At 43.3% G+C, this 15,927-nt stretch overlaps 1 protein-coding gene across 3 annotated transcripts in view; it reads left to right on the forward strand.

The window, feature by feature from the left end:
• The window catches only part of LOC124555774 (endothelin-converting enzyme homolog), a 400,218-nt gene that overhangs the window by 104,482 nt on the left and 279,809 nt on the right, over positions 1–15,927 (forward strand). Inside the window, exon 1 of one of the 3 annotated variants that reach the window (XM_047129823.1) lies at positions 8,907–9,020. The exons of 1 other annotated variant lie outside the window; for it this stretch is intronic. The gene's annotated coding sequence lies outside the window, so the exon portion shown is untranslated. Of the gene's footprint in view, positions 1–8,906; positions 9,043–15,927 lie in introns of those variants that run through there. One more of the 3 variants, XM_047129824.1, reaches the window with a different exon arrangement.

Here is a 15,927-nt window from a genome sequence, read left to right on the forward strand (position 1 = left end):
TACCGTAGTGCCCTTTGGAACGCAATGGGTAAGGATTACGCCCTCGCTGTCCCAGAACATGGACACCATCATTTTTTCAGCACTGGCGGTTACCCGAAATTTTTTTGTTGGTGGTGAATCTGTGTGCTTCCATTGAGCTGACTGGCGCTTAGTTTCTGGATTGAAAAATGGCATCCACGTCTCATCCATTGTCACAACCGACGAAAAGAAAGTCCCATTCATGTTGTCGTTGCGCGTCAACGTTGCTTGGCAACATGCCACACGGGCAGCCATGTGGTCGTCCGTCAGCAATCGTGGCACCCACCTGGATGACACTTTTCGCATTTTCAGGTCGTCATGCAGGATTGTGTGCACAGAACCCACAGAAATGCCAACTCTGGAGGCGATCTGTTCAACAGTCATTCGGCGATCCCCCAAAACAATTCTCTCCACTTTCTCGATCATGTCGTCAGACTGGCTTGTGCGAGCCCAAGGTTGTTTCGGTTTGTTGTCACACGATGTTCTGCCTTCATTAAACTGTCACACCCACGAACGCACTTTCGACACAACCATAACTCCATCACCACATGTCTCCGTCAACTGTCGATGAATTTCAATTGGTTTCACACCACGCAAATTCAGAAAACGAATGATTGCACGCTGTTCAAGTAAGGAAAACGTCGCCAATTTAAGTATTTGAAACAGTTCTCATTCTCGCCGCTGGCGGTAAAATTCCATCTGCCGTACGGTGCTGCCATCTCTGGGATGTATTGACAATGAACGTGGCCTCATTTTAAAACAATGCGCATGTTTCTATCTCCTTCCAGTCCGGAGAAAAAAAATCGGAGGCCTTAGAACGTGAAAGCACCTCCTATTGGGGCCATAACATTTTAAATCCACCTGACTTTCACTTTTTATCATTCAGACATTACTCTTCTACAACAAAATCTTTGGTTGGTTGGTTGGTTTAAAGATTAAAGCGACTAAACTGCAAGGTTATCAGCCCAGCATACTTGTTCAAATGATCTATGGAACACGTAACTATCTAACTAATTATTTAGGTGTTACACTCTGACTGTACTTAAACTATAAATATGTAAGGCTTGGTTTTTTTCATCTTCTGTTATATACAACGTACAGGGTGTCCAGAAAAGGACTCCCTGATTTCAAAATTAAATATCTCGAAAACAAAGATCGATAGAGGAATGCAGTAAACGGTATGTTTATTGTGAAAGCTGTAAGAAGTTTATACAGCAGTTTGAAATAATAGTTACAAAAGCTGCTAATAGATGGCGCCGTAATCGCCATACGTAATGCCTAGTATAAATATCCGAAGCCCAGAGCGATCAGTTCCACTATTGAAATGTGAAAGGAGGTTAGCGTACCGAAGGAACAGATTAAAACCGTGTACTCCATTGAACAACGCGTTTTTCTGGTGCTAGAGTACCACAGGTTAGAAGAGAGTCCTACGGCAACAAGGCGAAGTTTTCAAGCACGATTTAACATTCCAAAAGGACCCGATGCGGAAACCATTCGTACGCTTTTCGCAAAATTTCAACGAACAGGCAGCGTAACTGATGATCTAGTGGGGCATGTTGGCCGCAAGCAAACCGCAGTTACACCTGAAAATATCGCCACAGTTTCTGGAATTATTCAGCGAAATCCAGTGTCATCCGTCCGTAGAATTGCATCTGAGACTGGCTTGAAGCGTTCAAGCACGCATAAAATACTGAGAAAGAGCCTGCACATGTTTCCATTCAAAATTCAAACGCACCAGGCCATACCCGTACGAGCTGTGCAACAAAGAGTTGCCTTTGCTAATCAGATGCTCACAATGATTGATAGTGAAGGACTTGATGTTGGCTGCATCTGGTTTACAGATGAAGCACACTTCCACCTGAATGGATACGTGAATAAGCAGAACTGGCGATTTTGGGGTTCCGAAAAGCCATATTGATGTGAAGCGAAACTCCTGTATTCTCCTAAAGTTACTGTGTGGGCTGCAGTATGCAGCAGAGGCATTATTGGCCCTTTTTTTCATTCGAGAAACGGTCACTGGTGCACGTTACGTTGCAATTTTGGAACAATTTGTCGCCACGCAGCAAGCGTTAGAGGATCGACCAGGTACTGAATGGTTTATGCAAGATGGAGCCCGACCACATCGGACCGAACAAGTGTTTCGCTTTCTTGAGGAATACTTCGGGAATCGAGTCATTGCTTTGGAATATCCCAAATTTACTGGTGCAGGCATGGATTGGCCTCCATATTCGCCGGATTTGACTTCCTGTGACAGTGAAAGACATGGTCTACTCGAGCTTGAATCGGCGATCTCTGTGGCATGTGAATCCATTTCGGTTGAGACACTACGAAATGTGATGGCGAATTTCATTCTTCGTTTGCGCCACCTCTGTAGTGCCAATGGTGAACATTGAAAACATTGTGATGTGATTGTTTGCAAAGATTGTTTTCATACGAGTATTTCACTTATGTATGCTGATATGAGCTGTACAGCGTACAGCGCCATCTCTCTGTTAGCAGCTTTTGTAACTATTATTTCAAACTGCTGTATAAACTTCTTACAGCTTTCACAGTAAACATACCGTTTACTGCATTCCTCTATCGATCTTTGTTTTCGAGATATTTAATTTTGAAATCAGGGAGCCCTTTTCTGGACACCCTGTATATTTATGTATCTATCTTATTTGTGGCAGTTTTCAGAATCGCTTGCAGATGGTCTAAAGTAGACTTGTGTTGAAGACCTAGCGAAAACAAACATTCATGATTAATTCAAACCGTCTAGAGATATCACTACTCATGTCATGTATTTCATGGGGATAGTAAAGATTCAGCAAAACGGGTGACTGAACAAGTGTTTATATCACATCACCGGGACATAATCTCTAATACTTTCAATGGGATAAAGACAAGTGAAGCCTGTCTGTACGTGTCGGGAGCGTGTTTTGCCCCTCTAAGATATTCACCAAATGTTAAATCCAGATTCTTCACCAACTTCTCTCATAGTATTTGATTAACATAAAGACCAGAGGTCAAGTGTTGGTGGAATTCACATCTTAGGAGAAATTAAAATTACTCGAAAATTATTGGCATTTAATTCAAGGTTCACGTTATGCACCCATTTGGAAAATGAACACAGCTTGTCATTATTGTGAAAAAGGGCAATATTGATTCATTCAGGTTTGGCACACAAGTAGAGCTAGATGGTAATCGATATAGAAATGGTATTTGAAGCACCAACGAGATGTGGACGTACACGGAGGACAACTATTGACCAAGAACTGTGCCCTGAAGTACTGCAGAGAGAACTTGCTTTCAAGACGATTTTTCATTCCCACATACCACACGCTACTGGCTGTTTCTCAAGTAGGTTGCAACCATCATCAGTGCATTATATGAAAAATTTAGCTGTTGGACTTTCGTTAGCAATATTTCAAATGCTGATGTGTAACACATATTGCGACCTCACTGTTCTTTATGCCATATTTCAACTCATCATTTATCTTACTTAGATCAGTATTCATGCCAAGGTATTTACAAAACAAGGGGAGTTGAATGTCTGTTAGCACATAGTTAGTTAATCGTGAACAATGCATTCCAAAGCTTTCGATACAGTGGGTAAAATGTTGATTGGCCTGTAATTGCAAAGCGATTTTATTTTCTCCTAAGACCACTACAAATTTGCAAGTATTCTTCAAGTTTTGGACTGAAGAGTCCACATCTTGGGTATCAGCTCAATGTCTGACACAAAAGCAAAACTAGAAACACGTTTGCCATCTGCTTCCTGGCCAGGTCAGTCGGCCTTGAGATTTTGTATGAACTCCAGTCTGTTTTTCTGTCAGTGGATTTGCAATTAGAGAATTTTGTATTGGTCTGTGGATTCATCGAAGAATATATAAATATACACTAAGAGCCAGCACTCCCAGTAGAAAATGAAAAATGAAGAATATCGTGACTGAAATACACTGGTGTACAAACCTTAAGGACGAAAGTAACTTCCGCATGATACGTCACTGCCAAGTAACTTGAATCGTATTTACAGCTGCATGTAACATGGACACGTCTACCGGCAACCAGATCTACCGGCGGCCCTCGTGGGATGAATTCGTGTTCTCTCTACTTAAACCTAACTAACCTAAGGACATCACACACATCCATGCCAGAGGCAGGATTCGCACCTGCGACCGTAGCAGTCGCGCGGTTCCGGACTGAAGCGCCTTGAACCGCTCGGCCACCGCGGCCGGCGGTAGTGTTTTCATAACGTATTTCTGACGTTAGGAGTAAGTGATCCTTCGTTACCAACCTGTTTATTTCTTGTAGTATGGAAAACAGAGAGAATCCGAAAGTGCGTGGATGTGGATTTCTGGCTGAGTAATTCAAGATTTTGTTGACGAGTAATGCCGTTTAGCGAGTGTGCACACGCTCAGTAGGCAGAGACCGCAGATTAGGTTGTGGAGCCAAGTAGCTAGCTAGACGGTGGTGTTTTAGTGAGACGGACTTGGCGAGACTTAATTCAAAGAAGTAAATTCCACTAGCTTCAATGGACATCCGAATGTGGTGTGTATGTGACTTTCTCCGTATCTGACTTATCTGTATTTCTGTTTTGTCGTTTTGGAGATTATCGGCGGAAGCCGCCATGTGTCAGATGGGGGCGAATGTATGAAGATGCACGTTATATAATGTTATTTTAAAGATTTTTTTGGTGATGATCGTCTATATGCAACCAATTAAAAGCAGAAACGTTTCGCCTCAGTTCATTAAGGTACCATCAATTGCTGTTACTGTATTAAGGCTGTACTAAGTTGACAACAACGAGAATTCTAACGGCCGAAGTGCTAAGCCAATCGAAACCGGACATACGCCAACAGAAAACTGAATGTAACAAGAGAGCATATTTCCCTTTTGAACACGCGAGTGTTTAAGTGTGGCAGAATGTTAGCAGATGAGACTTCTAAGCTAGCGAAAACACGACTGACGCGACGCGGCGGTCACCGTAACTCCTCGTCTCGGTAACCAGGGCCTCTCTCCAGCACACACGGCGCGAGCGCGCCCTGTCCGGGGCCGCTGTAACCATTTCGCTGGCAGCCACAATCATTGCTCCCGCGTATTCTGTTGCCATGGCATTATCGACATGTGCGGATACCAAAGCAGTATGTGATGGCATTGCTCTACATGTGCGTTTTCTGTACTGATCGTGAAGCTGTTGTTCTTCCTGTACGACTAGAATCAAGTTTCAACACAGGACGCAGACTGCACAGGTATTTAGGTAAACAAGGTGGAAGAGAACGAGTGTGTGTGTGTGTGTGTGTGTGTGTGTGTGTCGAAAATTAGTTTTTGTGCTACGGTAAAAAAAAACCAGATTATATATATGAAGATAGTAACTTCTCTAGAATAAATGATAATTAATTGAAACCATCAGCTGCCAAAAGGTATTGTTGATATACCTCGATGGGGACAGCTGAAAATGTGCGCCCCGACCAGGACTTGAACCCGGGATCTCCTGCTTACATGGCAGACGCTCTATCCATCTCTTTTTTTTTCTTTTTTTTTTTAGAACTGATTTTGTTCTATATTGTTTGTTGAATTTGTTCGGGGCGCGCGTCCGATGACACCCGTTCAGGTTCTTCGTTGATCCGTTCACTCAGTTTTTTATTACAGAAGGTAGCTAATCCTCTGACCGAGCACGCTGAGCTACCGTGCCGGCTCCATCTGAGCCACTGACGACACAGATGAATAGCGCGACTGCAGGCACTTACCCCTTGCACGCTACCCGCGAGACCCACATTCTCAACTGTCCACAATCTACATACGTAATGTACCTGTCGGCAGTTTTTTTTCCTTTTATTGATTTTCAATTCCCCCCGAAGGGGGCGGGCTGGCAGCAGCTTAGTACACTGCTCTACAGCCTACAGACTTTTATTTTAAAAAACGGAAGAAGAAAAGAAACAAGAAAAATAGGCGATAAAACGGTGACGTCAAGTGTAAAATGGCGGAAAGTTAAAACAGAAAGCAAAAGGGGTTGGTAACGTTAGTAAAAGACACAGGAATCAGACAAGTAACATAGTACACACACAATTAAAAAAACACAGCGACAGTCTGGTTTCTGTTCGCAAGAGATAAAAGGCACACCCAGCGACAGTATGATGGCTGTTCGCAACACTTCCCAAAAAAAAAAACAACACGGAACACTCACTGTAAAACACTCACTGTAGAACACTCAATGTAGAACACTGCACGAAAGTCGCGGCACAAAGATGACACTCCCAAGCCAAAGGCAGATGGGGGGGGGGGGGGACCTGGAGGAGGGGGAAGAACATGGAGGGAGGAAGGAAAAAAAAACGAAAAAAGGGGGGACCAAGGAGGGAGAGGACTAATAAAGGGGGAGAAGGGCAGACGCGAGGGAGAATGAGAGGAGGCAGAGGAGGGAAATGTAAAAGCACTCGGGGGAGAATGGTTCAAATGGCTCTGAGCACTATGGGACTTAACATCTGTGGTCATCAGTCCCCTAGAACTTAGAACTACTTAAACCTAACTAACCTAAGGACAACACACACATCCATGCCCGAGGCAGGATTCGAACCTGCGACCGTAGCGGTCCCGCGGTTCCGGACTGAGCGCCTGAACCGCTAGACCACCGCGGCCGGCACGGGGGAGAGAAGGGGGCAAAGAGAGGGGAGGTGGGGAAGAAAGAGGATGGAAGGGGGGAGAGGGAGCCCAGGAAAAGGACAGAGGAAAGGAGGGGGAGTGAGGATCAGAGTTGATAGGAGGGATAAATGGAGGGAGAGATGGCATCATCCAGGAGGGGGAGTTGATGGAAGCCACCTAGGGAAAGGAGATGTAGGGTGTAGAGATGGAGGGTAGGGGGGACACAACAGTGAAGACGTGGCAGGGGGCGGGGATGGGAGAGGAGAGGAGCAACCAGGGAGTGAGGGGGTTCAAGGCGGTGGGAGGTGTAGAGGATCTGTCAGCAGCTGAGGGTTTCAATTAAAAAAAAAAAAAAAAAAAAAAAAAAAAAAAAACAGATTCCCCAGCAGTACATCAAGAGCGCATGTCGAGCGACGTCAACACACACAGCCATTGATATTGCCTTCATAAATTGAGGCGAAAAGCGTCTGACAAAACAAATATTTTCTTTATTCAGTTGCATGCACACGATCCTAACCTAAAAATTGTAAATATACACTATCTGATGAAAAGTATCCAGTCGCCCTTATGTAATGTGGAATTGACCACTAGATGTCATGACAGGCGGACCGTGTAGTATAAGAGGAGGCGGGAGGTATTGTGTTGTTAGTAGAGAAGCAGTAACATCAGAATGGGGGCTGGCTGGAGTGGCCGAGCGGTTCTAGGCGCTACAGTCTGGAACCGCGCGACCGCTACGGTCGCAGGTTCGAATCCTGCCCCGGGCATGGATGTGTGTGATGTCCTTAGGTTAGTTAGGTTTAATTAGTTCTAAGTTCTAGGCGACTGATGACCTCAGAAGTTAAGTCACATAGTGCATGGGGCTATCAGGTGAGCTCAGTGACTTGAATGTCATCTGAGTAATAAATCCACCTGGGACATTTAAATCCTTGCCGGCCAGAGTGCCCGAGCGGTTCTAGGCGCTACAGTGTGGAACTGCGCGACCGCTATGGTCGTAGTTTCGAATCCTGCCTCGGGCATGGATGTGTGTGATGTCCTTAGGTTAGTTAGGTTTAAGTAGATCTAAGTTCTTGAGGACTGATGACCTCAGAAGTTAATTCCCATAGTGCTTAGAGCCATTTGAACCATTTAAATCCTAATAAAGCTGCCCAATTCGACTTTCGGTGTGTGACTGTGAAGTGGAAATGCGAAGGAACAACCACAGCCAAACGAAGACCAGGTAGATCTTGTGTACTGCCAGGCAGGAACCCTTGAGCGTTGTGGAGGGTGGTTGGAAAATATCACATGAAACCAGTGACAAGAACAACTTCTGACTTCCAAAACTGCTACCAACATTCCAACTACCACAATTACTGTATGTAGGGAGGCAAAAAGAGTAGGGAACTATGGACGAGCATCTACTTTCGAGCCACATATTTCTGTAGTCGCCGGAGTGGCCGAGCGGTTCTAGGCGCTACGGTCTGGAACCACGCGACCGCTACGGTCGCAGGTTCGAAGCCTGCCTCGGGCATGGATGTGTGTGATGTCCTTAGGTTAGTTAGGTTTAAGTAGTTCTAAGTTCTAGGGGACTGATGACCACAGCAGTTAAGTCCCATAGTGCTCAGAGCCATTTTGAACCTCAAGGTCATTTATGTATATTGTGAATAGCAACGGTCCTACGACACTGCCCTGCGGTACACCTGAAATCACTCTTACTTCGGAGGACTTCTCTCCAGAGAGAATGACATGCAGCGTTCTGATACTTTTGGGATACTTTTGGGATACTTCCCGACATTTGCAGCCCCCAGTGGTGTCTTATCTTAAATTACTTGCCTCAGCGTCATCTACGTCGCTTCGCGGGTTTTTAAAAGTCAATAAGCACTACCCCGTATAGTGTAGACCTCATTGGAGACAGGACATTAAACTCGAATCCTTTTTGCTTCCTTCCTAAGCGTATGCTGAGAGCGTCACAACCGCAGCGTCGTCTGCGGCTGCTAGAAATGCTGCTAGCGCGGCGGGCGATAAAGCAGACGAGTGCTTTTCGGTGCTAGTGCCGCGGCTCTCTCCGCTTCGGCGCGTGGCGCCAGCACAAACGGCGTGGCGCCGTGCGTCGCGACGCGGGGTGGGGGACGCCGATTTAGGGGAGCACCGAAAAACAAACGCTGACGTAAAGGGCACAGCTTACGGCGGAGACGACGAGTGCAAAGCGGCGTCTGTCCTTGACGCGTCGGGGGCGGAGGAGGGGGGAGGCGCTTCCTACTTACGCCCACGCCACGCCCCGCGGCAGTCGGCGACGCGCGCCCGCGAGGTGAACACAGGCCCGCGACCGCGAGATGGCCAGTGCTCGCCGATAGACGCCGGTCGCGCCGCCCGCGCCGCGCCGCGCTGCGCCAACAACGCCACAGGTTCGCCTCTCGCTTTCTCATTGTGCGTTTCTCATTATCCCTTCTACGCCTAATGCTCTGCTGCTTACAAACTCATCGTGTAACAATTTCGAGATGCACAGTATTCGCGACTGGAAAAAAATGGCCCATAATTACTTTAGGATTGACAGCGCCAGTTCAGCCCTTCGCTACTATTGCCAACTACTTTAACATTATTAGTGTGGTGGGGCTTAAATAACCCAAAATCAAATGTTTCATTTTTTCGTTCTAAAAACAGGTGAACACATTGTTAATTAACCTCGACAACATACATCAATAACAAAAAACAAAAAAAATATTTTCCATGATAGTATTATTTTCTTTATGTTCTGAAAAGTTTTGTAATTTTCAGTCATAATGTCCACAGTTTCAAAAATAAGAGAAATAATAAGTACACTTATATTTTCCTAATTTTAGTTGAAATGTATAGTTTCCTTACAAGTAAGATTTGGAGTAAACAGTTTTCATTCGATGTCTTCTTCATCACTGAGCCACCTTTCACACATTAGAACAATGTGTTCTCAGCACAAAAATTTACTGCATACACCACATCGATGTTTAGTATTCCTATCTTTGGATCCTGAACATACCACGCACTTGCTCTGTGATGATAGTTTTTTAGGGGCAAATTAATTGGAAATTGTGTTACATTTCCTTTTCAGCTTCAGTTCAATCTCTCTTGGCAATCTACTTGATGACTGTGCTTTGTGCTGGATAAAACTTTCTGACATCTGAAGACCAAGATTCTTTAAAAATTCTCTTCTCTTCATCTTAGATCCAGTGTTTCAAAAGAGCACCACATCTGGATTAGTTTATATTACAGCTTAGACTTACAACATTTGTAATAGCAGAGGGACTAAACTACTGTGGTTTGGTGTGATAAACCACAGCAACGGAAAAGGCGTCTGTCTTTCTGCACGAACGAGGCTAAACTGACGTTAACTGCAGTAATGCCATCCACAGTTTGTAAAAGTAACGTAATGAGTTATTCAAGTACGAAAGTGATGCGTCATCTCATGACAACACTGAGAAATACATCGACTATGGTGTCTGAAATCTCAGTACAGCAACTGAGGGTTAAGATCGTGCGGCGTCCGTAACATTGATGAACTACGGGCCCCATATTCCGCAATATGAACTTACGTTGTTGTAAAAGTATTATTTTACTTCCATATAACATTTAAATGTAATAGTTATTTTCTTCACTTATTTAAACCTAACAGATGCTACGCAGCTTCATTTTTGAACCATTATCCGAGAAACATAACATTTCCCAATACGTAAGAACTATCCGTCGCAGTTGACACCAAGTCCATTCCCACAGCAAGGAAAAATCACTTTTTACTAAAACTGACGAAGTGGTCGGGGTGTTCTTGCTCCTGTTCAGATTTTTACCAAGCTCGAATTATTGGTAAGCAGAAGTGACATCTGCTTGCCGTCGCAGGCACTAACTTGTGCAGACTGTCATGAAACTGAATTTCTTACAGCATTTATCATCATAAAAAAGTAAAAGTAGTTAAATTATAAATTTAAAAAGTTTTGAACTCTGTATATGACAGAATTTCGCAACACAATACGTACTTACGTGCCGCGCAGCAATATGTCGGCATACACCAACACTGTGCGAGGGTAAGTCAACAAACGGTGTTTGAGTGAGCTCTGTTAGCTATGTAAAGCAAGCAATGGCTGTCGAAGATATTGTGGTACAAGTTCGTAATAAGCCATAACAGAGCATAGTGGAACAAAGCATGTAGAAAACAAAATTCTTTTTCCAGTTTATAATACGTAAAATGTGGTTTAACAAAACAGAAATGCCGAATGTATACTTCAAACGTTTGAAAATAAGCGCATTTTTTTGTCAATGTTCTATTTCTTTCAGTGCTTTAAAAGTACTGCTCAATCATTCGCACATAATCTTAAAATTCAAAACTACCATCGGTTCATAGTACCCCGTCAAATAGTCGGTGTGGTGTAGTGTTCCTTGAAGGCACTACTCCCATAGATATGCTGCTATATGGATAATCCGCTTCTGAGGAGTGACACTTCTGCAGAAGAACGTGTAAGTCACATCCAACATGTAACACGAGAGTAAGCTTACATTTCAGCCAACTCGGACAGAAGTGGAAACTACTCAGCGTGTTCTGGAAGAGATGCATTATGCTTTCATTTTAGTTCTAGAGGGTGAAACAGAACTCCACCGACAAATTTTTACATGTTATTAAGTGATATTTTCTGAGTGTTTGGTATGAGGGATACCTGTCTCAAAAGCTCTTTACAAATTAATTGCATTTCGTTTTGTTTTTTGCCCTCATTTATCTTCGTATCTGTACTATACTGAAAGTGTCTACACAACAGTGTAAATGTCGACGGTATAAACTGCGTGTCTCATTTGGAAACAAACTAGTTCAATCCACACACGGTATTTGCTGTTAACAACAGTAATGCCCAATTTACTCCTTGTGCTCAAGCTTGCATTGTTTACTGCTCGGTTTCGTCTCGGGTTTGATTTTACGACATTGTTAGTTGTACGTTGACAATTATACGCAGCAGAAATATGGACAGTTTTAATGATGAAAAGTTGCCCGATACGCACCTTGTGTAGGGAGTCTGTGAATGCAGTGGAAAAGTTTCAGAGCAACACTATGCGGAGTTATTTGCGCAGCGACGGCAACCACATCACACCACTTTTACATCTGGCTATAGGAGCACACGAGAAACGGGATGATTTTGCGTTATGGAAATTGCAAATCACAGACTTGTTCACTGTTGTGAACGTATTTTCACAGAAACAAGGGTAACTGGAGTAAGAAATCGAATAAATCCTAATTACATTATTACCTTGTGACGAACCACCGGAGATCACGGCTCCTTCATATCAAAATACTAGGAGTATCCATGAACAACCTCCGAAAGTGTGTCGGTGGAGTTTGCTTTCACTCTGTAGAGGAAAAGAACTGAAACATGTGTTAGCTTTTTTTCCTTTCATTGTTTATCTACATCCGTTTGAAATTCGATGTGACATTTGTTTACCTTATTCCAGGGCGAAGATAATTATAGTATCCTGATATCCGTGGGGGAATTTGAACTGAAGATCAGTACACACCAAATACACGTGTAATGCACCGTTCTTCGCTCTAACCAGGTGTATCTATTGCAGTTTTCTGTGCGTGGAGTCTTCAGAATTTGGCGGGTTTTCAGTTGTTTAAATTGCAGCAAGAATTATTCAGTTCTGACTCTGCTTGTTGTGCGTTAGTATTTGATATAGGGCGTTGTTATCGAGAACATTAAACTAGTACCATCTGATTATTAATTTTCTACGTCGAATGATAAACGAGATACTGAGTATAATAAATCTTATTGGTGACGAAAATACGGTGTTACTGAAAATAATTTTGGGGAAGTATTTTCTCTTAACGTTACTGGTATTGACTAAACACCATAAATAATTATTGGATATGTTAGTGATGATTTCCCTGTGATTTTCATTCTGGCAAGGTCAATAATCGCTCATTATTACAGAAAACTAAATTCTCCTTTCTTCGCAATATCTTCAGATGAATTAGCGTAATTTACTTCCTGGTCCCTCCAGTTGTTCATAATATGCCAATAAAAACAAGGTGTCACAAACTTTTAGGATCAAGAGAATACAGGCGGTAGAGCGTTCTTAACTGAGTATTTTGTCTTCAGAAAATCAGTATTTCAGGTGGTACGAAATCTTGAACGAAATGCGTGTGTCATGTTTTATTGTAAAGTTCTTGGGTTTCGTAACAAGCAATTGCCTGTCACATCGATGTTGGAGACGCTAGCTTAAAAATAATATGCAGTTATTTTTAAACTATACACGGTGGATCAAAATGGCTCTGAGCACTATGGGACTTAACATCTGAGGTCATCGGTCCCTTAGAACTTAGAACTACTTCAACCTAACTAACCTAAGGACATCACACACATCCATGCCCGAGGCAGGATTCGAACCTGCGACCGTAGCTGTAGCGCCTATAACCGCTTGGCCACAACGGCCGGTACACACGGTGGAATTTGCCACTATTTATAATTTATGACTGGTTGTCGGAGATGGAGATATTCCTTTAATGTATACTGCAGCTGGATGCATCGCCATAAAAAGCGAATGAGTCGGCAGAGAAATGTTCCGCAGCATACGTCACTGTAATTTGAAGAAATTTATTGCCGTCGATAAAAACTGGGCGCTCAAGCTACGGAGAACAGGCCAAGGTTCTGGAGAAAGAACTGCTCGTACACTATCTAATTAAAAGTATCCGGACACCCATTAGGGGACATTAATATGGGGCGTGTTCACTCTTTCGCTTTATGACGGCTTGAGCTCTGTTGCGGACACATTTTCAGTGAGGTGTCTGAATGTGTAAGAGTGGCTGCCCATTCTTCCTCAAGAGCAGAGACCAAAGAAGGTAGTGGTGTTGGACGCTCTGGTCTGGAGCGAGCGGTTCTAGGCGCTTCAGTCTGGAACCGCGCGACCGCTACGGTCGCAGTTTCGAATCCTGCCTCGGGCATGGATGTATGTGATGTCCTTAGATTAGTTAGGTTTAAGTAGTTCTAAGTTCTAGGGGACCGATAACCTCAGATGTTAAGTCCCATAGTGCTCAGAGCAATTTGAAGCATTTCCTGGAGCGAAGTCGACGTTCTGAGTCATCCCAAATGTGTTCCATTGTGCTCAGGTTGGAACTCTGTGTAGGTTAAACGATTTTAGGAACGTTATTGTCGAAAAACCATTGCCTTACAGATGCTGCCTTATGACAGGATGCACTGACATGCTAATCCAATCATTGCCTCCGAACTGTTCCTTTACTGTATGCAGTACACAACGCTGTAAAATGTATACCGGTATATATCATCCCTGATTTAGCGTTTTCCCCAGTTAGGGAACCACACTCAAAACAAGAAAAACACTCCCATACCTTAACACCACTTTGTTGCTGAAATTTTTTATACCCTATAACAAGGCTTTTCTAGTGTTGCGCGCAAAATTTCTTCTCGTAATAATTTCCACTTTATACACTGAAGTTTCCAACTTCTTGAAGCACATGGGTTCTAAAAAGAAAAGAAAAAAAGAGATTGTCACATCATTCACTTTGCAAGCCACTCCTCCTTTCACGAATTCACGACATCGTTGCCTCTGATTTCCTTCAGTCATTGCTGCAAGCCAATAAGTTTTACATTACTACCTGTAAAAATGGCTTTCTGTGCATTCACTCTTCCCGCGTTCAACCGTGCACTCACTGACCAGGTATTTTAAGTACCCAATCATTAGTTTAAACTGAAACGTTGTGGCGCTTCTTTTCAGTGTTTACATAAGGCGGGAAGATTAGATTAACAACCCTAGCACAAGCTCAGATTAGATAACGACGGGGAGAAGAAATCGATCGCTTTCGGAACCATAGAACCAATGTGACCGTCTCCTAGAGTAATTTCGAGGAGCCACAGAGAACCTGAATGAGCCCGGCCAGATGGATATATGACACACGCTCTTTCCACATGCGAGTCCGATGTCTGAACGCCACCTTACCGCTTGGCTAACTGAAGAAGATCCCGATATTTCGCTAGAATCCCTCTTTTTCCCCTCAGGATAGTGTATCAGTTGTAAAACTTTGTATTGCGGATGATAGATGAGTGCATATGTAGCGCAGAACAAACTGGCGGCTGAACAACACATGTTTGTTATAACACTCTGACAAATATGTGAAAATTACAAAATATTCAAGGAAAAAAATAAAGAAATCTGAGGAGAAAGAAGGAAAGGAAGAAGACTAAGAGAGAGAGAAAAGAATAAAGTAAATATGAATGATTAAATGTTCAAAATGTTCAAATGTGTGTGAAGGCTTATGGGACTTAACTGCTAAGGTCATCAGTCCCTAAGCTTACACACTACTTAAGCTAAATTATCCTAAGGACAAACACACACACCCATGCCCGATGGAGGACTCGAACCTCCGCCGGGACCAGCCGCACGATCCGTGACTGCAGCGCCCTAGACCGCTCGACTAAGCCCGCGCGGCTGAATGATTAAATACCCGGAAGCTTAAGCACTGAACGGATTGAAACTTTTTAAGACGGTGCGAGTCTGGGGTTCAAAACCGGATAATTTAGATTTGAGATCCAGTCATATACCACTTAATTTGAATTTTTCAGGAAGATTCATTCCAGCACATCTCCTGTCGAGTAGCTTTCCGGATTGGTGAAAGCTCTGATGATGAAGCTGTCCGAGTCTTTGGATATGCAATGGGGGGTAAGACAACTGTACGCTGGCAAGGAGCTAACACACCGTTTTAATTTAGAATAATCCCTACGAAGCCAAATTACCGGTGTTATATACTCCCACAAAACTGGTTTTCCACAATTGTCAAGAAAAGAAAAGAATTGATTCACATCGACTGGAAGATTTGTTCAGATATGTCCGTAACTTATACTGTTTGAACTGTGGAGAGTAATGATGTGGCCCACGGTCATTACATTGCGCTAGATTAATTTGCGTATCAAAGACACGTTGACGGCAGGCTGTTTTCCGAGCAGAGCCTTATCGCCTTGAGTTATTTCGTTTGCTGGACATTACACAGCTTCTGTTTTACTTATTATGTTCGGAAACTTTTGTGCGTTAAATCGTGTTTCCTAAGCATTCAGTGTTCCAACCAGCATCAGGAAGATTTTATCCAGTTTGGTTTATAGAAGACTGCAAGAATTTCGGGACACCATATTGTTATATAATACCACAGAAGAGATAAACTAACAAGCCCTCTGTGGAACGTTGATGAACATTTGAGGAAAACAGAGAAAATGTAGACAACAGATGCATTAGTCGTTTAATTTACAAAAATGTATAATTGACGGTTGTTAAACGATCCGTGTTACTCAGACA

Source organism: Schistocerca americana, chromosome X, assembly GCF_021461395.2.
Source record: "Schistocerca americana isolate TAMUIC-IGC-003095 chromosome X, iqSchAmer2.1, whole genome shotgun sequence".
NCBI classification, from domain to species: domain Eukaryota; kingdom Metazoa; phylum Arthropoda; class Insecta; order Orthoptera; family Acrididae; genus Schistocerca; species Schistocerca americana.